The sequence below is a fragment of the Podarcis liolepis genome (genome assembly GCF_965112155.1).
Source record: "Podarcis liolepis genome assembly, chromosome: W".
NCBI classification, from domain to species: Eukaryota; Metazoa; Chordata; class Lepidosauria; order Squamata; family Lacertidae; genus Podarcis; species Podarcis liolepis.
In genome coordinates, this window is record NC_139568.1 from 14,325,467 (window position 1) to 14,350,078 (window position 24,612).

General features: G+C 41.3%; 1 long non-coding RNA gene across 1 annotated transcript; it reads right to left on the bottom strand.

The window, feature by feature from the left end:
- Positions 1–1,195: 1,195 nt before the first annotated feature.
- On the bottom strand, positions 1,196–4,425 carry LOC310697771. Its single transcript, XR_014521206.1, has 3 exons — positions 4,303–4,425; positions 1,740–2,091; positions 1,196–1,314 (listed from the first exon to the last, which is right to left on the bottom strand). It is a non-coding gene; the product is annotated as an uncharacterized lncRNA (long non-coding RNA).
- Between the last annotated feature and the right edge of the window lie 20,187 nt (positions 4,426–24,612).

Sequence of the window (24,612 nt, forward strand, 5' to 3'; positions counted from 1 at the left end):
ATTTTTATTATTTAGTTTATTGTCACAAGATAATATTTCTAGTCGATTACTTCTCGTTTCAGGGATTGTCATGGTATTTCATTTGTTTTGTGCAATTTCTCAGTTCCGTGACTGTCTTTTTTCTATTGGTTTCTAAAGGGGCTCTGATGCAGCTGCTCGGCCATCAGATGGAGTAGTTGTTGGTCAGCCAAAACCTCCTGCCATATTCTCTTGCAGGCACAGCAACAGTCAGATCTCTTGGCTCAGGGAATGCCACATTATTGCATGGAGGGGACCATTTGGTTCTCTGGGCAGTGGTGCGGGGGCCAGAAAGGCACTTTGCCTCAAAACCTGAGCCATCCACAGGTGGTCCAGCTCCATCAGGAACTCTACTGCTTGCTGCCATGCCACAGAGAGGAAATGGCTTGGTCTTCCCTGGTCTCCTGCACTCCAGAAGGATCCCTCAGTGATCTGGATCAGCCCCTCTGTGCTGCTGCATCTCTGCAGATGGCAAAAAGAGTGGGGAAACTTGCACCAATCTCACCCCTTGCTACCTCGCCTAGAGGATAGAGGCCTGTCCCTGCCTTCTCAGCTTCTGCTCTGTTGCTCTTCCTGCTAAAGGACCTAATCCTGGCTATGGTGCCATGGCGGGAGCCCTCCAAATCCTCTGTCTGTTGCCATGAGGCAGCAAATCAGCTGGGAATCCAGAGAGAGGAAGAGATTTGGAGACTGGCTGCTGACACTGTGGGGAGCGGGTTCTCCAGCTGTCTGGCCTCCCCCCTCAGGGAGAGAGTTACTTTCTGAGCAAGCCCTGGAGATTCCCAACATCTCTCTTAGGCCAGTAGAAGCTTGAGTGCCCCATACATGAAAGGAAACTGGAGGAGGTATTCAACCACTTTCTCCAGGAGATGTTAATGTAAGATGGAGAAAGCGCAGACGGCCACTTCTCTGCCCTCCATTGTAGACCTCGGAGTGATCTTATGGAAGGCCTCCAGCAACACCTCCACCAGTCAGAGATAAAGGAGAGGGTCACTCAGATGGTACCAGGAAGTGGGGCTGTTTCAGGACCCTTGGGCTGAAGTTCTTGTTCTGACATTGTGAGGTCCCTCCCAACAAACATATGTCATGGCCACCCAATGGCATGAGGTGGACTCTCCTACTTCAAGGCGGAGCTTCTTCTCTCCTACCCTGGCAGCATCCTACCTCCACTGCTTTGCTGCTGAACTCTTGCAGCAAGTGGGAGACGTCCAAGGGCTCGAAGGTGCTCTCAACAGCAAGGACACTGGCCAAGAAACACTTGGCCTCCAAGAGCTGCTCTGCAGGAAGGAAGGTGACCTGAAACAAGAGATGAAGGTCAGAGATGTCCACAGGGAGAACTCATTCATTCATTCATTCAGAGCATTTGTACTCTTCAGCCAAAAAGACTCTCAGAGAGGCTTATATGAAATATGTTTTTTCCCTTTCCCTTTCAAACAACAGTACAAAGTTAGTATCCATTATGTAGAAATATCAATTAACCCTTTCCCAGATTTACATAATATTTCTTTAATGCCAAACAGCATATAGAATGCTATTTAAAATAAGATTCAACCAACTACAATATAGATGACTAAATTTTCCTTTACAGCATTCATTCTCCCCTTCTAAAATATTTGCCCCAAAAGTTTCCTTTGACCTTTGATAGCTATTTGCCAAATTTGATGGTACCATTATTCTACATCCTAAAGCTAAGTCCCCTGGAAATGCCAACTTTCACCTACCTCCAGGAGTCTTTGAAATGCCATATTCTAATCCAAATAAGCAAGGGTCACTACAGCAAACCTCTGCCAACTTCTCCACACTGAGGATGCCAGAACCTCAATTCATATAGTCACAGCCTCTGTTGCTTGGTGACATGGAACGCATGGCCACAATGCCAAGATTCCAGGAGAGTCCATGTGGCCTAGTGGTTAGAGTGTTGGGCTTGGACCTGGGAGAGCAGGGTTCAATTTCCTGCTCAGCCATGAGACGCACTGGGTGATCTTGGGCTAGCCACTCCCTGTCAGCCTAACCAGCCTCACAGGGTTGTTGTGAGAAGATGGGGAGAAGGATAAATATGGACATCACCTTGAGCTGTTTGGAAGAAAGGAGGAATATTCTCTAAATGTCATAAACAGATCCATAAAATACCAATTGTGAAAAGCTGACCCATACTAGTTGCACAGTATTTCTTCTTTTTTATATAATTTTTTTTATTAAGTTTTAACAATGCACAATATAAAAGAAAAAATACAAAGACAAGGACAAGAGAAATATAAAAACAGAGCATACATACTGCAAAATACAACAATACAAACATTAAGCACAAAAATACAAAAATACATACATTAAAAAACTAATAATAAAAAAGAAAAAACACATATAGGAAAAACACAAAAATTCCCTCTTTCTTAATTTTATATCTTAAATTCACATATTTTCCTGACTTCCTCACATCCCCCATTCTTGTATCCCTTTTAAAAGTTGGTTCACCAAGTTCATAGCCCTTAGTTTGTCTATTGTTAGTTTAATCTTAAATTTTATCTTGTTGCTAGAGCCCCCACAGTTCATTTCAATGTCATCAACATTCAAAAATTTTACAATGTTTCTGCAAATAGATTTTAAATTTCCCCCAATCTTCTTCCACTTGCTCTTCTCCCTGGTCTCGAATTCTGCCAGTCATCTCCGCCATCTCCATGTAGTCAATTAGTTGCATCTGCCAATCTTCCACAGTGGGTAGATCTTCTGTCTTCCAATGTTTTGCTATAAGAATTCTTGCTGCTGCTGTAGCGTACATAAAGAAAGTTCTATCTATTAAATTTCTTCCAGTCTTCATCCGCCGTCTCTTTCCCCTGGTCACAGATTCTGCCAGTCATTTCAGCCAGTCCCATGTAGTCAATCACCTTCATCTGCCATTCTTCCAGAGTGGGTAGATCTTGTGTCTTCCAATACTTTGCGATGAGTATTCTTGCTGCTGTTGTGGCATACATAAAAAAAAATCTGTCTTTCTTTGACACCAATTGGCCGACAATGCCCAAGAGAAAGGCCTCTGGTTTCTTAGGGAAAGTACATTTAAGTACCTTTTTCATTTCATTATATATCGTTTCCCAGAAAGCCTTAATCTTCGGGCACGTCCACCAAAGGTGAAAAAAAAGTACCTTCTGTTTCTTTACATTTCCAACACTTATTATCAGGCAAATGATAGATTCTTGCAAGCTTGACTGGGGTCATGTACCACCTATAAATCATTTTCATAATATTCTCTCTTAAGGCATTACATGCCGTGAATTTTATACCGGTGGTCCACAACTGTTCCCAGTCAGCAAACATAATGTTATGACCAATGTCTTGTGCCCACTTAATCATAGCTGATTTAACTGTTTCATCCTGTGTATTCCATTTCAGCAACAAGTTATACATTCTTGACAGATTTTTAGCATTGGGTTCTAACAGCTCTGTTTCTAGTTTTGATTTCTCCACCTGGAAGCCAATTTTCCTGTCCTCCTTTTCAGTTCATTATAAATCATTTCCCAGAAAGCCTTAATCCTTGGGCACGTCCACCAAAGGTGAAAGAAAGTACCTTCAATTTCTTTACACTTCCAACATTTATTATCGGGCAAATGATATATCTTTGCAAGCTTGACTGGGGTCATGTACCACCTATATATCATTTTCATAATATTCTCTCTTAAGGCATTACATGCCGTGAATTTAATTCCGGTGGTCCACAACTTCTCTCAGTCAGCGAACATAATGTTATGGCCTATGTCTTGTGCCCATTTTATCATTGCCGATTTTACTGTTTCTTCCTCAGTATTCCATTTCAACAGCAAATTATACATTCTCAAAAGTGTCTTTACATTGGGTTCTAACAATTCTGTTTCTAACTTTGATTTTTCCACCTGGAAACCATTTTTTTGGTCCAAGTTATAAACCTCTCTTATTTGAAAATAATGTAGCCAGTCTCGCACCTTCTCTTTAAGCTTGTCATAACTCTGCAATTTCAGTTTGTCACCTTCCTGTTCTAGAATTTCCCAGTATTTTGGCCATTTAGCCTCCATGTAGTTGCACAGTATTTCTTCAACAGGATTTTGTACTTGTTTCCTACGCTAGACAGAGAAGATCACTTCTAACTTGCCTGCATTTGGACTCAGCCGCAAGATAGAATAGCCGCAAGAAGAATAGTAAAAAATAAGTGAGTAATAATAGAAAAGGTGTAAAAGTGAATAAAAAAATAAAGTTATGAGTGAAAAAAGGGGTTTGTGTATATAATTAAAGAATGTATTGGTAGTAATTTTGACTCACAGGCCATTTTAATTTCACTGGTTGTCAGGTCTCTGGGTAAGGGCTAAGGCGGTATTCCCTTCTATGGTTCAGGCCTCCTGCAAGGATGCCATTACAGTTCTTCACAGAAAAAGAAAGAAGAAAAAGAAGAAATTATTTTTTAAAAAAACCAGCATAATTATTATAAAAAAGAAAAAGAAATAAAAAGAAATATATATAACAGCTGGGGAGGGCCCATGCTGTGTATGTTTTTCCCCGTGGTGGCCTCTGGCGTGCAGTTTCACCCTGAGCCCCGGGCTACTCTTGTCATGCCAGCTGCCAGAAAGTTAGGCCCAGGTCGGGTCTAGGCTATGCCAAGCAATTCTTTGTAGCCTCCCTGGCCCTCCTGGTAATTTCCTTTGTCCTTTTGGTGTCGGTGGCGGCAGCGGCAGAGGTAAGCTGGTGTTCAGCTGGTGAGGGACTCTTTTTTTCTTTCTGCTTTGTTTTCTGTTCAGCTCCAGTCCCAGCACAGTCCCAGCACAGCCAAGGTCACGGGGGGGGGGGGGCTGGGAGCGGCTTTCCTGGCTGACACACCAGACGTCCCCTGCTCCCCTCCGGCAGCGGTGGTGGTTTGGGCAGCTTGGGGACCAGCCAGGCAGCGCAGTTGGTGTTGGCTGTCCTCAGGAGCTCCACACACCCCTGGCGCCTGCCATCTTGCCCCGCCTGTGATGGCCTGGGATTTGGATTCGGATGCTGAACCTGAGGAGTCCCAGCCTGCAGAGGATTCCCTGCCTCCAGAACCAGCTGAGCCGGGGCTGGGGCATGAGCCTGAAGGGTCCTCACCTGTGCTGGATTCCTCAGGTGCAGGCACCAGCTGAGTCTGCTCTGGCTCCTGAGGGGGTGGAGGACCCATTGCCTGCAGGTGCTCCACTCTCAGCCCCGTCAGGGGAAGCTGAGGTTGCCTCTGGGTCCAGCAACCCTCCAGCTTCTCCTGAGCTGCAGAGACGCAGGGCAGAGAGGCGGAGGGAACTAAGGGAGTGCTCACCTTCAGGCCAGGAGAGGTGAGTCACCTGAGGATCGGGGCCGCCCTGTGCCTCGGGGCAGATAAAAGCCAGCCAGCCTCAGTCCCAAGTTGCGTGAGCAACTTCGTTGGTTGTCAGTTCCTGTCTCAACCCTGTCCTGCTATCCTGCTGGAGCTCCTGACCTCACCCGACTACCTGCCCTGCATCCAGCTTCAACTTTTACGGACTGTCTCCATACTGCACCTTCGACCTCGGACTGTGTGATGGCCTGGGAATCTGATTCTGAGGCTGAACCGGAGGAATCCCAGCCTGCACAGGAGTCCCCGCCTTGTAACTTGTAACAGTAACAAATTACAACTAACTACCAAATTGGTGAAAGCAACTCTCAATCCTTCATTTGCATACTGGTGGCCCAGAGTGAGAACTGCAGCCAGTCTGAATACATAACACCCCTCCCCACCTAGATAGGGTGTTAGGTCCCAATCCATAATAGTTACTACCATGCACCATAGTTGAATGTTGCTATAATATTCGACTGAGGGGACGTGGGTGGCGCTGTGGGTTAAACCACAGAGCCTAGGACTTGCTGATCAGAAGGTGGGCGGTTCGAATCCCCGTGATGGGGTGAGCTCTCGTTCTTTGGTCCCAGCTCCTGACAACCTAGCAGTTCAAAAGCATGTCAAAGTGCAAGTAGATAAATAGGTACCGCTCCGGTGGGGAGGTAAACGACGTTTCCGTGCGCTGCTCTGGTTCGCCAGAAGCGGCTTAATCATGCTGACCACATGACCCGGAAGCTGTACACCGGCTCCCTCGGCCAATAAAGCGAGATGAACGGCGCAACCCCAGAGTCGGCCACGACTGGACCTAATGGTCAGGGGTCCCTTTATCTTTACCTTTATAATATTCGACAAACATATGATTCCACTATACACTAGTACAAGCTTAGTCAACTTCCCGAAACAGTACTGTACATTAGACCGCATAATCCCTTAGGAAGGCTGGGCAAGTATGGATCCAGTTAGACCAGTGAGGTCCCTCTGGGGAAACAGCCTGGCTGCCAAGACCTGAGGACATGCCCGCCGGAGACACAGGTGGGTGGCTCGACGTGGATGGATGGCTCGGCTCTGAGGTTTCTGTGTCTGATACAGTGGTGGCGGCTTCGGACTGTGGTTGTACAGGAGACTCCGGCAAGGGTGCAGGGACAGATGGGCTGTGTGCCGGAGAGTCTTCCCCAGTCTCGCTTAGTTGATCCTCAGCAGTACTCGGTGGTTGGCCAATTTCTGCCGGGGCCGTAGGAGGCACTGTCTCTGTGACCAAATCTCCAGCCTGGCGGCACAGCTGGTCAATGTTCCAACACCATATTTGTCTGCAATCCAAAGCCACCTGATATGACTTTGGCTCGGTAACCCCAACAACTACAGCTGGCACCCAGAGAATCTCCACCGCATAGTTCCGGGCAAACACCATTTCCCCTGGGATGAAAGATCGCGGCACGTTAGCACAGCCTGGGGGATCTGCCACTGCAAAATCTGGGTGCAGCCGGTCGAGAGGAGATCACAGGCGGCGGCCCATCAAAAGTTCGGCTGGGCTCTGCCCTGTCGCTGTACATGGAGTTGTAGCCTTATTGGAGTTCACCGATTGGGTCTGCGTTGCACCGGGACAGGAGGAAGGAAGTCAAATGACACCAAGTTGGTTCAAAGAAAGAGTTTATTCTGCTCTCCGGATAGCAGAAGGCACTTGCGTAGCGAAGCCCCGAGCCTGCAGGGAATAGCGCTCCGCTCTTGATGCAAAGAAAACCGGATTTGCTACTAAGAACTATGAAAATTGGTGATTTAAAATTATAAAGAAAGCCTCCGGTTAAAAAGGAGAAGAATCCGAGTTCAACGGTTTGTCTGGCTTCATTGAAAGACGCAGCGCTGACTGCAGAGCCAAAAGCGAAAGTAAGTTGCCGCTAGCGGTTATTGTATCTGTCTCCCCTGCTATTTGGACTTGTGCTAAGTTAAAAAGTAACTTCTTTGCGAAGAAAAAGGAGAAAGGGAGAAAATAAAGGGGGAGCAGAGAAACTGCGTGAATTAAAGAGACTCAGTGGTTATGAAAGTGAGTTACAGGAAAGCAGAGAGGACTATTGGTGAATATCTCCGGGGAGAAGTTATCAAGTTAAAAGAAACTCCGACGCCATATTAACTTGCGGGTAAGAAGGACCTCCGACGCCATATTAAATTACCGTTAAAACTTCTTCAGATAAAGGGAAAAGTACTTGGAGGCCCGCTGGACTGATGTATGGGAAACCCCCCCCCCATTATTTTTCTTCTCTGTTCACCACTGTTTTTACTTGCTCTTTTTTCTCTAAACTCTGCTAAGGAACTTTAAGTTAATGAGAACTAAAGTTAAAAACTAAAGTAAGCTAAAATGAACAGCTGGAAATAGGCTGTGTGGAAGGTTATTTAAAGACTTTCTCTCCTTAAGTCAGAAGAGCTACTCCCCCAGTGGCTTACATTAAAAGAACTATCCTCTCAGTGTTTTAAGCTAATACCAAGCTGAAACTCAGGAGGAGGTAATTTAGGTTTGGTGAAACATTTATGGGACAATTGTGTAAGAGTAACACCTCCGTTATCACTGGATTATACCTTTGGGACTATTCAGTATCAATATAAAAAACTTGATTATATCGGATTACATCGGAAGTGGTAAGCTGTCTGTTGCCTGAACTTAGGACATTGTCGGCTGGACTATTCAGGAATAGAAATTAGAGCTCTACCTGTCTAACGCTTTGGATGGATTAGCCCGAATAGGGGCAAGAAGATCATCGGGATCAACCAGATTTGGATTTGGATTAGCCCGAATAGGGGCAAGAAGAACGCGGATAGATAACTAACCCCCCTCAAATTGGTAGGGGAAGGGACAATAACTAAGACTCTGAGGCGAAAGTTTAAGGAAGTGGTATTCTGCAATTTATTTATTTTTTTCAGGCCTTACCTCCTCTTTCTCCTTATATAGGTGATATCTCCTGTTTCTTGGTGGTTAGTTCAATAGTGTTTAATAGTATTTAATAGTACTATAATTACAACTGTATAGGAAAATACACTGTATATATTTGATACTGAAATATTGAGGAATATGTCGCACACACAGAAAAAAGGGGGAGAGGGGGGGACTCCAACAGACAGGAGAGCTTCAAAGCAGGAAACAGAATTTAGAACAGAAATATTAAAGATGTTTGCAGAAATAAAACAAAGCGAAAAGAATTTGGAGACGAAGTTAGAACAGGTAGATAACAAAATAGGGAAAATGGATAAAAAGATTGAGGAGACAATCAGTGAGCTAAAAGGACAGATAAAGGAGGTTTCAAGGAGAGTGGATGAAGGATTTAAAAAGACAAAACAGGAAATGAAAGAGATGAAAAGGGAAGAGGAGAAGATGAGAAATGAGATTGCAGATTTAAATAAAATACAAGAGGAAATAAAAGACTCTATCGCAATGAACGAACTGAAACAGAGAGAGGTTAATTTAAGGCTGAGACAAGTTCCGGAATTACAAAACGAAAATATAAGAGAAAGATTAACAAAGGAAATTGCGCAGTGGATGGAGCTACCAGAAGAAGAATTGGCAGCGACAATACAGAATGCATACAGAATGAAAATTAAATCAAATAGGTTAAAGAAATTCCCTGGTGATTGTTTAATTACCTTTAAGGATAGAGAGATGAGAAATCTGATTTTGCAAAGGAATAGAGAGAAGAGACTTTATATTGACGGGAATTATATAATTATATTTAAATATATTCCAATAAGGTTGTTGAAACGAAGAGAAGCTTACAAACCACTGGTGCAACTACTCAAGAAAAACAAGATCGATTTTAGATGGGAATTTCCGGAAGGCGTCTCTTTCTTTTACAAAGGAGTAAAGAGAAGACTGTTAAGTCCGGAGGAAATTGGAAAATTTACAAGAAGATATAAAGAACTACAACAAGGAGAGGAAGAGACCAAAGGAGCAGAAGGAGGACAAAGAAGGAAGGAGGAATTCGAATTAGGTGAAGAAGAAGAGCAGAGTGGAAGAGAGTCGGACGAAGAGGGAGAAGAAGAAGAAGGAGAAGAGACAGAAAGATCCCAAGTTTAATTTCTTAATCTAGATTGTGGTAAGGAGAATGACGTTAAAATTATGGAACTGGAATATTAATGGAATGAACAATAAGAAGAAACGGAACGGAATTGAACGTATTCTAAAGAAGAAGAATTTGGATATCATATGCCTTCAAGAAACGCACGTGGCCAAGAAACATAGGAAGATCCTTATCAATAAAAGGTTAGGGAACGAATTTATATCTTCGGATAAAAAGAAAAAAAGAGGGGTGGTTCTATATATCAAAAACAAAATTGAGTCTCGTCAATTATTTAAGGATGAAGAAGGAAGAATAATAGCGGCTCTAATAAAATGGCAAGGTGAAGAACTGATAATTATCGGAATCTACGCTCCAAATGGAAACAAGACAGAATTTTTTAGATCATTGGAAGAAAAATTATTTGAATATATGGATAAAAAAATTATAATAATGGGTGATATGAACGGCGTGGTATCAATAGAAATGGACAGACTGAGGAAAACTAAGAATAAAGAAGGGAAGTTGCCAAAGACATTTTTTACAATGATTAAGAACTGTAACCTAATTGATATCTGGAGATTTAGGCACCCTTTAGAAAAACAATTTACGTACCATTCAGAATCAAATCAATCAATGTCTAGGATAGACCAAATATGGGTGTCGAACGAACTAATATCAAGAATTCAAAAAATTGAAATACAGGCTAAAGTCATTTCAGACCACAACCCGATTAAGATGGAGCTAAAAGGATACGAAGAGCGAACTTTCAGATGGAGACTGAACGATAATCTATGGGATGATCTAAAATTTGTTGAAAAAATACAGAAGAAATTGTCGGAATACTTTCAAGATAATTTAGATAAAGGGACAAAAATGAGTGTAGTATGGGATGCGTCCAAGGCAGTGATGAGGGGCCTATTTATCCAACAAAACGCATGGAAAAGGAACAACAAAGAAAAAAAGACAAGAGAGATTCTGAGACAAATTATGGATAATGAACAAAAATTGGTTACAAAACCCAATAATGAGAAGATAAGGCAGGAAATAAAGGCTCTACAAACCCAATTTGCAATGGTAATAAATAAGGAGGTCGAATGGAATATAAAAATGCTAAGACAAAAAAACTTTGAGTTTGCAAATAAATCCGGAAAATGGCTTGCCTGGCAGGTAAAAAGAAGGAAAGAACAAAAATTAATTAATAGAATTGAATTAAACGGAGAAGAAATTACAGACCCGAAAGAAATTAGGAAAGGGTTTGTGGACTTTTACAAACAACTTTATAGGAATAATGAAAGGAACAATAAGGGGAAAATAGAAAGATATCTCGAAGAAAAGATGTTGAAGAAGATCCCGACAGATCAAAAAGAACAACTAAACGCCCTAATATGTAGAGAAGAGGTAGAAGAAGTGATAAATGAATTGAAAAGAGGGAAGGCACCGGGCCCTGATGGGTTTACATCAAGCTATTATAAAGAAATGAAAGACAAGCTGATAGCCCCGTTGACCGAAGTAATGAATAACATCTTAAAAGAAAGGGACATTCCTGAAACATGGAAAGAGGCTTTCATTACAATAATCCCAAAACAAGATTCGGACCCAACACAGATTAAGAACTACAGACCTATCTCCTTATTAAATACGGACTATAAGATCTTTGCCGGCGTTTTAGCCAAAAGATTAAAAAAGATACTGTCAAAAATCATACATAAAGACCAAGCTGGTTTTTTGCCGGGAAGACAAATAAGTGATAACACAAGGAATATAGTTAACATCATTGAATTCCTATCTGATAGGTGCGATAAACCAGCAAGTCTAATTTTTGTAGATGCGGAGAAAGCGTTTGATAACGTAGTCTGGGATTTTATGTTGAAAAACTTGGAGGTTATGGAGGTGGGACAGGAATTCCTGAACGGAATAAGGGCAATCTATACAGATCAGAAAGCAAGACTGATAGTCAATAATGTTATCTCTGAAGATATCAAAATAGCTAAGGGAACAAGACAGGGATGCCCGCTTTCGCCGCTATTTATAGTGATTTTAGAAACCTTATTAAATGCAATAAGACAAAACAGACAAATTAAAGGAGTCACATTAGGGGCCAATGAGTATAAAGTCAAAGCTTATGCAGACGATGTGGTTCTGACTGTGGAAGAGCCAATAGAAAGTACAAAGGAGATTTTGGATGAGATGGGGAAATTTGGAAATATAGCAGGATTTAAATTGAATAAAGGGAAAACAAAAATGATTGTTAAAAACATGGATCAAGATAAGATTGAATTATTGCAGCAAAGGACAGGGATCGAGGTAGTTAGAAAGGTTAAGTACTTGGGAATATGGCTTTCTGGAAAGAATATTGATTTGTACCAAAATAACTACACCCCAGTTTGGAATAAAATAAAAAAAGATTTGGAGACTTGGGCCAGAATGAAACTTTCATTCTGGGGTCGAATATCAATGATTAAAATGATGGTGCTCCCTAAGCTGTTATTTTTGTTTCAAACTATACCCATAATAAAAGGCACAAAAGATTTTAAAGATTGGCAAAAGGTGATTTCAAGATATGTCTGGGAAGGGAAGAAGCCCAGAATTAAATTTAAATTATTGACAGATATAAAAGAAAGAGGTGGCTTCTCCCTACCAGACATGAGACTGTACTATGAGGCAGCATGTTTGTGCTGGATAAAAGAGTGGGTAAAGTTGGAGAACAAAGAACTTTTAGATTTGGAAGGATTTAATAACAGATTTGGGTGGCACGCTTACCTTTGGTGTGATAAAAAGAGGGTTCACAAGGGGTTTGGCAACCATGTTTTCAGAGGTGCTTTAATAGAGGTTTGGGATAGATATAAAAACATATTAGAACCAAAAACTCCTCACTGGTTATCCCCGTTAGAGATAATGGGGGTAAAGAAAATCAATATGAGAGGAAAGTGGGGAAAATATGAAGAAATGGTGACCAACGAAGGGGGAAAGTGGAAAGTAAAACCATACGACCAGGTCAAAATCTATACATACGATTGGCTACACTATTTTCAGATTAATGAAATGTTTAAAAAGGAGGTGAAGGAAAGGGGTTATGAGGAAAAAGAGTCTAGGTATCAAAAAGAGATAATAAACAATGAACATAAAAACTTGTCGAAAATGTATAACATACTGCTGGAATGGAATACGAAGGACGAAGAAGTGAAATCAGTGATGGTTCAGTGGGCGAGGGATTTCGGATACAATATCCAATTGGAAGACTGGGAAAGGTTATGGAAGGTGAATATAAAATTTACGGCGTGTACGCTTTTGAAAGAAAACATGATGAAGATGCTTTACAGGTGGTATGTGACACCAGTGAAGCTGGCAAGGATGTACAAGGTAGACAACAAATGCTGGAAATGTAAGCAGATAGAGGGGACATTTTATCATCAGTGGTGGGAATGCAAAAAAATTAAAAGTTTCTGGGAGGAGATTTACAACGAAATGAAAAAGATGTTGAGATACACCTTCGTTAAAAGACCAGAAACCTTCCTTTTGGGTATTGTAAGAAAAGATATTGAAAGAAAGGACCGTAAACTTTTTCAGTATGCGGCAACGGCTGCAAGAATTGTGTTAGCTCAGAGATGGAAGCAGGAGGAAACTCCAACGGTGGAAGAGTGGAGAGAAAAATTGATAGAATATGTAGAATTGGATAAATTAACAGGGAAAATCAGATATACCAAAGATCAAAACTTTATTCATTTTTTTTTAAATTTATTAATAGTTTTATTAGAAAAAAGATTCACGTTACATGTCAAACTTCAGATACATATATACATATCATTAAAAGGTAGGAGAAAAAAAAGTAAACAAAAAAAAAGAAAATTACAAAAAAGAAAACACTCAGAAGAAAAAAAAACAAAAAAGGAAAAAACAAAAGAAAAAGAACAGTAAAAAAGACAGACTTCCGTTCAACTTGGTCCAGGATTACACAATCGTTAAATAGAATTTGCAGTAGAACATACAGTAGTGTTTAACATCGACGGTATTAGTTATCTTCTGCTGTTGTATTACTAATACCCATATTGTTCTCAACATAAATTAAAAATTTCTTCCATTCATCTTTAAGTTTCATAGTATTATTTTGCCTTAATTTCTGTGTTAATCTCGCTAATTCTATGTATTGATATAATTTCACTTGCCACTCTCCGGTCGTGGGCATGTCGGGGGATTTCCATTTTTGTGCAATTAGGATTCTCGCCGCAGCTGTCGCATATTGGAAAAAGGTTTGATCTGGTTTTTTTATTTCCTCACCAATCATACCTAAAAGAAACAACTCAGGTATCTTGGGGAAATTATATTTTAAAATTTTTTTCAGTTCATCATAGATCTTTCCCCAGAATTCCTTCACTGCCTCACAGGTCCACCAAATGTGGAAAAAGGTCCCAACCTTCTCTTTGCATCTCCAACAACTATTATCGACAGTTTTATACATCTTTCCTAGCTTAACTGGGGTCAAATACCAGCGGTACATCATTTTCTCTAGGTTTTCTCGGAGGGTTGCACACGCTGTAAATTTTATACCCTTCCTCCAGAGTGTCTGCCATTTATTGTAATCGATATTATATCCAAGGTCTCTATCCCACTTAACCATCGCGCCCTTCACCAAATCCTCTCTTGTGTCCCATTCCAATAGTTGTTTATATAATTTAGAGAGGTGTTTATCATTACTCTCTAAAATTTCTATCTGGAATCTTGATTTTTTATCACTCATCCCCTGTTTCTTGTGCTCACTCCACAGTGCATTAATCTGATGGAAGTGAAACCATTCTTTTATCTTATCTTTCAACTCGTCATAAGACTTCACCTTCCAACCTTCTTCTGTCTTAGTTAAGAGATCCTCATAGATCCATCTTTCTCCCATCATATTCGGTTTTTTTATTTTGACAATATCCACTGGGGAGAGCCACCAAGGGGTCCCTTTTTCAATCAGTTTTTTATATCTATTCCACACCTCCAATAGTGAACCTCTAATTATGTGACTAGAAAACCCTCTGTGAATCTCACCTTTCCCCTGCCACAGGTAGGCGTGCCACCCGAACCTAATATCAAAACCCTCCAGGTCCAATAGATCAGTGTTTCTAAGGGTGGCCCATTCCTTTAACCAGCTTAAACAAGCTGCCTCATAGTATAACCTTATATTCGGTACCGCAAATCCGCCCCTCTCTCTTGCATCTGTCAGGTATTTAAACTTTATCCTGGCTCTCTTCCCCTGCCAAATGAACTTAGTCATAATTCTTTGCCAATTCCTAAAACGGGTGGTGCCTTTGATTATCGGGATATTTTGGAACAAAAATAATAACCTTGGGAGGATGCACATTTTAATCGCCGCCATCCTCCCCGTCCATGAAAGCTTCAGCCTCTGCCAGATGTCCAGATCTTTTTTTATTTCCTGCCAAATCTTATCATAATTATCTTCAACCAAATTTATATTTTTTGGAGATAGCCAGATTCCCAAATATTTTACCTTATTCACAATTTTTATACCGGTCCTTTGTTCCGATTGAATTTTATCCTCAATAGCCAAATTCTTTGTTAAAATTTTTGTTTTCTTCCTGTTTAATCTAAATCCTGACAGTCTGCCGAATTCCTCTAATAATTCTATCACCTTACATACACTGTCCACTGGTTCTTCCAGGGATAGGACTAGGTCGTCGGCATATGCCTTTAGCTTAAATTCTTTCTTTCCAATTCTTATCCCCTTCACACCCACTGCGTCTCTTATTCTATTTGCAATAACTTCCAAAACCATTATAAAGAGCAGGGGGGATAAAGGGCAGCCCTGCCTTGTACCTTTCCCAATCTTGAATGATTTAGTTAGGCTGTTGTTTATAATCAGCATAGCCTGTTGTTCCGAGTAAATTGCTTTAATTCCTCTCAAGTAAGGGCCTTCTATACCTGCCTTTTCCAAACATAGTGATAAGAATTCCCAGGAGACATTATCAAAAGCCTTCTCGGCGTCTATAAAGATTAGTGCGGCTGGGGTGTCTATCCTTGTATCTAAATATTCAATGATGTTTAATATATGACGCACATTATCTTTCTGATGTCGATTAGGGAGGAATCCCGCTTGGTCTTTATGGATGTATTTCATTAATAACTTCTTGAGTCTACTTGCCATTATATCGGCAAAGATCTTATAATCGTTGTTAAGCAAAGAGATTGGCCTATAATTTTTTATATCAGTTTTCTCAGTTTCTGATTTTGGAACTAGAGTTATAAATGCCTCCTTCCAGGAGCCGGGAATTTTCCCTCCCTGGAGGATGTTATTGATAACATCTCTAAGCACTGGAGCAAGGAGTTCCTCTAGTATTTTATAGTATTTTGCGGGCAAACCATCCGGCCCAGGGGCCTTTCCATTTTTCATCCTATTAATAGCTTCCTTCACTTCATTTACAGTAATTTCCTTATTTAATCGTATTCTGTCCTCTTCCGATATATATTTTCCTCTTTCCTGCTCCAAATATCTTTCAATTTCTAATCTATCTTCAGTTCCTCTTTCATATAACTTTTCAAAAAACTGTACGAACCTTTTTTCTATTTCATCTGGGGCTTCTATGATGTTATCTTCCATTATTATTTTACTTATCACATTTTGCTTTTTCCTCTTTCTCAGCTGCCACGCGAGTAACTTCCCCATTTTATTTGCCGATTCAAAAAACCTCTGCTTCATATATTTGATTCTCCAATCTATTTCTTGATTTAGTATAGCTGAATATTGGGCCTGTAGCACCTTTAAGGCACGGGTGGCCTCAACATCTGCTGGATTTGTAGTCAATTTCCTCTCATAATTTCTCAGTTGTGTGAGGATTTCTTCTTTCTTTTGTTCTCTTAATTTCCTCCTGAGGTTATTTTGTTGAATTAAGACCCCCCTCATAACTGACTTACTGGCATCCCATACGATATCTATAGTGGGTTCCCCCCTCAAATTCAAATCCAAATAATCTTTTAAGGTGCCTTTAACCTTTTCTTTCACATCATCATTATCCAGTAGATTTTCCTCCATCCTCCATCTATATTGTCCCTTAAGCCCACCATTAATTTCCATTACCAACGCGCAGTGATCAGAAAGTGTCCTGGGTAAAATTTCACATCCCTTCACCCTTAAGATAAGGTTTCTCGTCGTCCAAATTTGGTCAATTCGACCCCAACTTTGATGTGGTTCTGAATAATGAGTGAATTGTTTAGAAGTAGGGTTTTTGTGTCTCCAGACATCAACTAGATCTAGATTATCCTCTAAGTCCTTAAAAGATTTCGGCAGTTTTCATCTATTAGAATTCCCCCTCTTTACGCTCCTGTCCAACTCCGGTACTGGCACACCATTCATATCCCCGAGCAGGATTAATTTATGCGTTTCCAATTCTAATAGAATTCCTTCAAGTTTCTCGAAAAATTCTGCTCTATTTTTATTCGGGGCGTAGACCGTCACTACATTAATTTTTTCCCCTCTAAAATTTAGTTGGATCCCTAGAATTCTTCCTTCCTCGTCTTTACAAATTTGTACGGGGTCCCACTTCTCTTTTACATATATCACTACCCCTTTTTTTTTTATTTACCTCCGAATTGATAAATTCTACTCCTAATTTTTTGTTCATCAAAATATGTTTATGTTTCTTCGCAATATGGGTTTCCTGGAAGCAAATTACATCATAGTTTTTGTTTTTCAACACTCTCTCAATTTTATTCCTTTTAACTTTCTCATTCAACCCATTCACGTTCCAGGATAAAAAGTTTAATGTGTGTGTTATTGTTTCTCTTTATCTATTACGATTTCTCTGACCGAGGTCCCGAACTAAACTCTACTGCCTCTATTACCTGAGAGCTCCCCCTCCTCTGCCGTCTCCGCTCCCACCACGGCTTCATCATCTGCCTCGTCTGTTCCCTCCATCCCCCCTCCTCCTCCCGCCCCCCCTCCTTCTCCCGCTTCCTCCTCAACCTTCTCCCTGCTCCCAGGCCTGATCTCTGGCCTTCCCAGATCTTTCTCGTACCTTCTCAAAAACTTCTCAGCCTCCTGTATGTCCATCAATCTAAATTTCTTGTCCTTATAGTGAAAGGTAATCCCTTCCGGGAACTCCCATCTAAATTGTATCCCCTTTCTCTTCAAAACAGCTACCACCTGTTTATATCCCTCTCTTTTACGTAATAACCTGACCGGTATTTCTTTATAAATAATAATGGGTCTTCCATCAATTCTTAATCTATTGTGGTAGCTCTTCCTTAAGATTAGGTTTTTCATTTCCGCTGAGTTGAAAATCACTAAACAGTCTCCCAAGAATTTGTTAGTTCTAAAATGTTTAGGTCTTGACATCCTGAAAACATTCTCTATAGTGAGAGCCAACTCTTCCTCCCTTATATCTAGCCATTTAGACAGTTCTCTAATCATTTTTCCTCTTATATCTTCATTTCTTTCCTCCGCTACTCCCCTGAATTTCAAGTGTAGCTGCTTTTGTCGCATATCTGCCATGGCTAGATTGTCCCATATCCTGTCTTGTGAGCTGCTTAACTCTCTTAACTCTTCTTTCACCTTCATTGTCTCTCTCTTCTGCTCCCTTATCTCTTTCTGTAATTTCTTGTTAGATTCTTCGATCAGACTGGACTTAACAGAGAGGTCCTGGATTTTAGCCGAGAGTTCCCCAACTGCTCCCTCTATCCTTTTGTCAATTCTCTCTTGTATCTCTCCTAGCTTATGTTCCATGCATAATGTATTTTGTTTAAATTCCTCCTTTATTCTCGCCCACAAATTGTCTAGATCTTTGATTTCTTCCTGGCGGGACCATTTCCTCTCCCCCGGAGTCCCACCCCCCTTCTTCCCATCCTTTCCATCCTTCCCCGCCATTCCCAAATTTCCCCCACCCAATTTCTTTACCCTCCCTCTCCTACTTTCCCCTCCCCTTGAGTCCCTCCTTTAAATTTCAACAAATATCAACAATTACAGGCGAAAACAAAGAGGGAATAAAACAGAAAAATAAAACATAGATGAAGCAGTTTTCACCATCTAAAAATGGCCAGGCTCTTCAGGGTTAAATCCAAACATAAATCTCCAAGCACCCCCAGGGCAAAGATCTGTATCAGCGTCTGTACCAGCGTCTATACCAAAAATCCGGATTTGAAGAGGAATACCAGAGGGGGGCGCGGGCGACGCAGAGCGGAGTAATTCTGCTTTAAAGTCCCGGCGTTATCTTTCAAGTTCTTCTCACCAATCCACTTTCCCCCACTAGTCCTGAGTCACGAGTCGGCAGGGCTTTCTGTCCACAATCAGGCCTTAAAGGTGTATACTCCACTTTCCGATCCAAATCCAAATCCAATTGCCAGTGGATAGCCCCCAAGCAGAGAGGCAGAAGGGGGGAAAAAAAGGAAAAAGAAAAAGAAAAAAAGAGAGGCAGCAGAGGCGCAAAGGGGAGGGGGGAATGACGATACCTCTTGCCACCACCTCTCTCCTAAAATAGTCCGTCCGCTCCTCAAAGTTCTCGGGGCCGGTCTAAATACCCTTCAGGGGCGGCCAAAAGCACCTCAAAGCTTCCTTATGTCCATTGCAAAATATATAAAAGTAGAAAACAATTTGAGCAGTTTAAAATCCAATAGACGTACAGCGGCTAGGAACAGCGTAAGCAACACAGAGGGGCTGGCTATTGCCGCCCCCCCCCCACTTAGTCAGTCTTTATAATCAATTAAGGCTTTTAGGCAGGTACACCGCGCTTCTGGTTCCACAACTTAAAGTTCACTCACTCAGGCAGACTTTGCATGGAGCCTCCTCAAACCGCCGACTTCCACCTGCGCCATCTTAGTTCCATCGCCGAGTGAACTCCCCTGTACACTTCTAGAGAAAAAAGAAAAAAGGTTCCAGGCAGCACGCAGCTCCACTATTAGCTTTGCGCTTCAAAAAAAAAAACGCGTTCTAAATAAACGCTGCAACACACTGCGTATGCCTTCCTTCTCTTTAGGAGGTCCGTCGCCTCTCCTGGCTGGAGCTCGAGGCGTCGCGTTGCGGGGGCGGAACTATCCCCAGTTGCGCTAGCGGTCTCCGTCTTCACGCCCTATCGGAGCGGAGAGGTGGCCTGACCGCTTCCACGCTGCAGGGGGCCAGTCTCCCAAGGGTTCCCCCCTTAGGATTTTTCGGGTTCGCTGCGCCCTAGCGGCTCCCCAGACCTCCGCAACACCCAGAAGAACCAGGAGCTGGTTCTCTGCGCTCCCTCCCAGGTCGCGACCGGAACCGCTCCCTCCCAGGTCGCGACCAAAACTTTATTCAAGACTGGGGGAAATTTGTGGGTTATCTGGAAAATTATTGTGATGTAAATACAACGCTAGTGGGTTTTAAAGAGGCACTGTAAAGAATTAATAAGTATTGTCGATTAGAAATAATGAAGGAAGGGAGGGAAAATGGCAATATGTAAGAATGGAATGCGTATGAAAGGAATAACTACGAATGATTGTCAGTAACGTTGAAGGAAGTAAAAAATGGATAAGAATGTCATGATATGGATATAAATGTATAACTGGTTGGTAACCAATAAAATTTTAAAATGCAAAAAAAATAAAAATAAAAAATTGCTCCATTAATATTCCAACTGTACAGCTGCAGAGACATCCTGTACCAATCTGTTGTTACTCTTTATGGGGTGTCCTCTTTTTTGTCCGGTTCCGAGGGAGAGGGTGTTGGTTCTATTCCAGGCTGTGGCGTAGGCCAAGGAACTGCTATTCCCTTCTGCAGATCCTCTCCGTGGTCGTGCAGGAACTTCTGGTTATCCTCTTTTGTTTTGATTCTAACCTTCTTTCCTTTGTAATTAAATGATAAACCTTGTGGAAACTCCCACCTGTATGGTATCCCGTTGCTTCTCAACAGTCTTGCTGCAGTTTGGAGTCAGAGTAGCACCAGGAATTTTCCAGAGCTTGATGGAGCAACTCCTACAGGGTCTGCCAGGCTTCGCTATTTAGCCGCTGCAATGGCTGCCCGATTGTCCGCTGTTTGTACCGTCGCACTCTTCACCTCCTCCCAGGGGTTACCTGGCGACCAGACGAACAGCTTTGGCACCGCCGGGAACCTCGACCTCTAGACACCCTCCAGAGGTTCGTCGGGGGGTTTTCTGCGCCCTAAAACCCCCCTTTTCGGCCAAAATAGCTAGGGCTTTCTCACCGGAAAAAACCCTCGCCTACCATGGGAGCCGCGCTCGCACCGGAAGCAAATTCCCCGGAAAAACGAAAAAGGATTTTCCACATTTTGAAAAAAGAACATTTGGATATAATTTGTTTGCTAGAAACACATGTGACTAGGCTCCACAGGAAAGTGCTAATCAATAAAAGACTAGGCCAAGAATTTATCTCATCAGATAGAGTTAAAAAGAGAGGCGTGGTGATCTACGCAAAGGAGAACCTAGCACCGAAATTTTTGTTTAAAGATGAACAAGGAAGAATCCTGGCGATTGAAATACAAACTCAAGGAGAAAAGTTTTGATATTAGGAATTTATGCACCAAATGAGGGGAAATCGGAATTTTACAAGAAGCTGCATGAGACATTATTGGACTATCTGGACTATTCGAACATCATTATGATGGGAGATATGAATGGGGTGGTCTCTACCTTTATGGATAAGTCACAAAATCAAAATTTAACCAAGGATGGCAGACTACCGAAAACCTTTTTTGAACTGGCAGACAATATGGACTTGATTGATATTTGGCGGACAAGGAACCCCCTAGGTAAAGAAGGAACTTTCTTTTCTGAGGCCCACTTGTCATGGACAAGAATCGACCAAATCTGGACAACTAGAGGGCTGGCACCAAAGACTACAAGAGTGGAAATATGCCCAAAGACTTGCTCCGACCACAATGCCCTGAAAATGGAAGTGAGATTTACCCCAGCCGGCTCCTTTAGATGGAAAATGAATGACAGCCTGTTTAGAGATCAAGAGATTGTAAAGAAGGCCCAAAAAACTTTAAAGGACTATTTTGAAATCAACTTGAACACTTCGGTGGAAAAAAGAACGATCTGGGACGCAAGTAAAGCTGTAATGAGAGGGTTTCTGATACAACAAAATACGATTAAGAAAAAACTCTGGAATGGAAAAAAGGATAAAATATTAGAGAAGATAAGAGACGGAGAGAAAAGATTGAGATCTAAACCAAAATCAAAAGAGATTCTGCGAGAAATTAAATTCCACCAGTCACAATATATGAAACTGATAAATCAAGAAGTGGAATGGAAAATTAAACAAATGAGACAAAGATCTTTTGAGTCAGCGAATAAATGTGGGAAACTGCTGGCATGGCAGTTGAAAAAAAGACAGAAACTGAACTATGTTACCAATCTAGAGGTGGAAGGGAAAAATATCCAGAAACCAGGCGAAATTAGAAAGTGTTTCCAGAAATATTTTAAAAAGTTGTATACACAAGGGCCTGAGGAAGTGTCTGAGATGGATCAGTTTTTGAAACTCAACGGTTTACCAGAATTATCTCAGGAGAAGAGATCAATCTTGAACTGTAAAATAACACAACAGGAAATTGAGGATGCCATTCAGAATATGCAGTTGGGCAAGTCTCCAGGCCCAGATGGGCTTACCTCCAAGTATTATAGGACGTTGAAAGACTATTTGATACAACCACTAATGGAGGTGTGTAACCAGATTATGGGGGGAGGAAGGGCACCGGAAACGTGGAAAGAAGCCTTCATCACATTGATACCCAAACTGGAAACTGAAAAGACTCAACTTAGGAACTACCGTCCCATCTCACTCCTAAATGTGGATTACAAAATATTTGCAGACATTTTGGCAAGTAGATTGAAAAAGGTTTTAAATGAAGTAATTCATAAGGACCAAGCAGGCTTTCTCCCTGGTAGGCATTTGTTTGACAACACTAGGAATATTATAGATATTCTGGAACTTTTGCAAACAAATATTAATACTAAAGCAGTGTTAATTTTTATCGACGCAGAGAAGGCCTTTGACAACATTTCTTGGAAATTTATGAAGAAAAACTTGGAAGGGATGGGAGTGGGACGGGGGTTTGAAAATGGCATAGAAGCAATTTATTCAGAACAAAAAGCTAAGTTGATAGTGAACAATGTGGTGACAGAGGAGTTTCATATTGAAAAAGGAACACGCCAGGGGTGCTCCCTATCCCCCCTACTATTTATATCAGTCCTGGAGGTGCTGCTGAATATGATTAGGAGGGACCGGCAAATACAAGGGATACGGGTCGGAGTGAAACAATATAAACTGAAAGCATTTGCAGATGACTTAGTTTTAACATTACAGGAGCCAGAATCTAGTATAAAAAGAGTTTTAGAACTGATTCAAGAATTTGGTCGGGTGGCAGGATTTAAGTTAAATAAACAAAAAACTAAAGTTTTGGGGGAAAATTTGACACCTTCAGAAACAGAGGGGTTTCAGAAGGAAACAGAGCTAACTGTGGTTAAAAAAGTGAAATACCTGGGGGTAAACTTGATGTCTAAAAATTTGAATTTGTTTAAAGACAACTATGAAAAATGTTGGTTAGAAGTTAAGAAAGATCTAGAAATTTGGTCAAGATTGAACCTTTCCTTGCTGGGCCGAATTGCAGCTGTAAAAATGAATGTTTTGCCAAAGATGTTGTTTTTATTTCAAACCTTGCAGATCGTGGACAGAGTGGAATGTTTTGGAAAGTGGCAGAAGGACATCTCAAAGTTTGTCTGGCAGGGCAAAAAGCCCCGAATAAAGTTTAAAATACTAACTGATGCAAAAGAAAGAGGGGGGGTTGCCCTGCCAGACTTAAGGTTATACTACGAAGCTGCAGCCTTCTGCTGGATGAAAGATTGGATCTTATTAGAGAACACAGATGTCCTAGACCTGGAAGGTTTTAACAACTCGTTAGGATGGCATGCGTATTTGTGGTACGGCAAGGCAAAAACACATGGAATGTTCAAAAACCATATTGTCAGGAAAGCAATTTTTATGGTCTGGATGAAATACAAAGACTTACTTGAAAGTAAGACTCCGAGGTGGCTATCACCAATAGAGGCCAAGGCTTGGAAAAAGCCCAATATGGAGGCCGGCTGGCCGAAATATTGGGAAATAATAGAAAACATTGGAGATAATTGGAGGTTGCAGAGCTATGAAAAATTAAAGGATAAGGTGCAAGATTGGTTTCATTATGCCCAAATTAATGAGGTTGTTAAGTTGGATAAAAAAATAGGATTCCAGGTGGAAAAATCGAAACTTGAGACAGAGCTGTTAGAACCAAAGACCAAGGTACTATCGAGAATGTACAACTTGCTGCTTAAATGGAACACTCAGGATGAGACAGTTAAATCAGCCATGATAAAGTGGGCTCAAGACATTGGGTACAATATCATGTTTGAAGACTGGGAAAGGTTATGGACCACCGGTATGAAATTCACGGCATGTAATGCCTTGAAAGAAAACATTATGAAAATGATATACAGGTGGTACATGACCCCAGTCAAGCTTGCTAAGATATACCATTTGTCTGATAACAAATGTTGGAAGTGTAAGGAGGCTGAAGGAACATTCTTTCACCTTTGGTGGACCTGTCCAAGAGTGAAGGCCTTCTGGGAAATGATCTACAACGAGCTAAAAAAGGTGTTTAAGTACACCTTTCCTAAAAAACCGGAGGCCTTCCTCTTGGGCATTATGGGCCAAAAGGTGTTAAAGAAGGACAGAACGTTTTTTATGTATGCAACCACAGCAGCAAGAATTCTTATCGCCAAATATTGGAAGACTCAAGATTTGCCCACACTGGAAGAGTGGCAAACGCAATTGATTGACTATATGGAGTTGGCCGAGATGACTGCCAGGATCCGAGATCTGGGAGAAGAAACAATGGAGGAGGACTGGAAGAAATTTAAGGACTATTTGCAAAAACTTTACAAGTTATATGAATTATAGGATTTCGTACGATTTGGAAGGATAGCCCCAGCAATGAGAGTGGAATATATATGAAATTAGATAATAATAATGAAAGAACCAATGTTTAAATGTTTAAAAAAGGATAATATATGTGTTTATTGAGTAATTTGGATAATAAGTAATTTAAACTTAAAATGTAATTGAAAGTACAAAAGAAACACATGAAATAAGGTTATAATTTGCTGACAAATTTATTATTAAGAATGCACTGTGCGGGAGATGTGGGGAAGTCCGTTGGTGGATTGAAACAAGCTCTGGAAATAATCTGTCTTTTTTCTTTTCTTTTCTTGTTCTCTTTGTTTTTCTGTG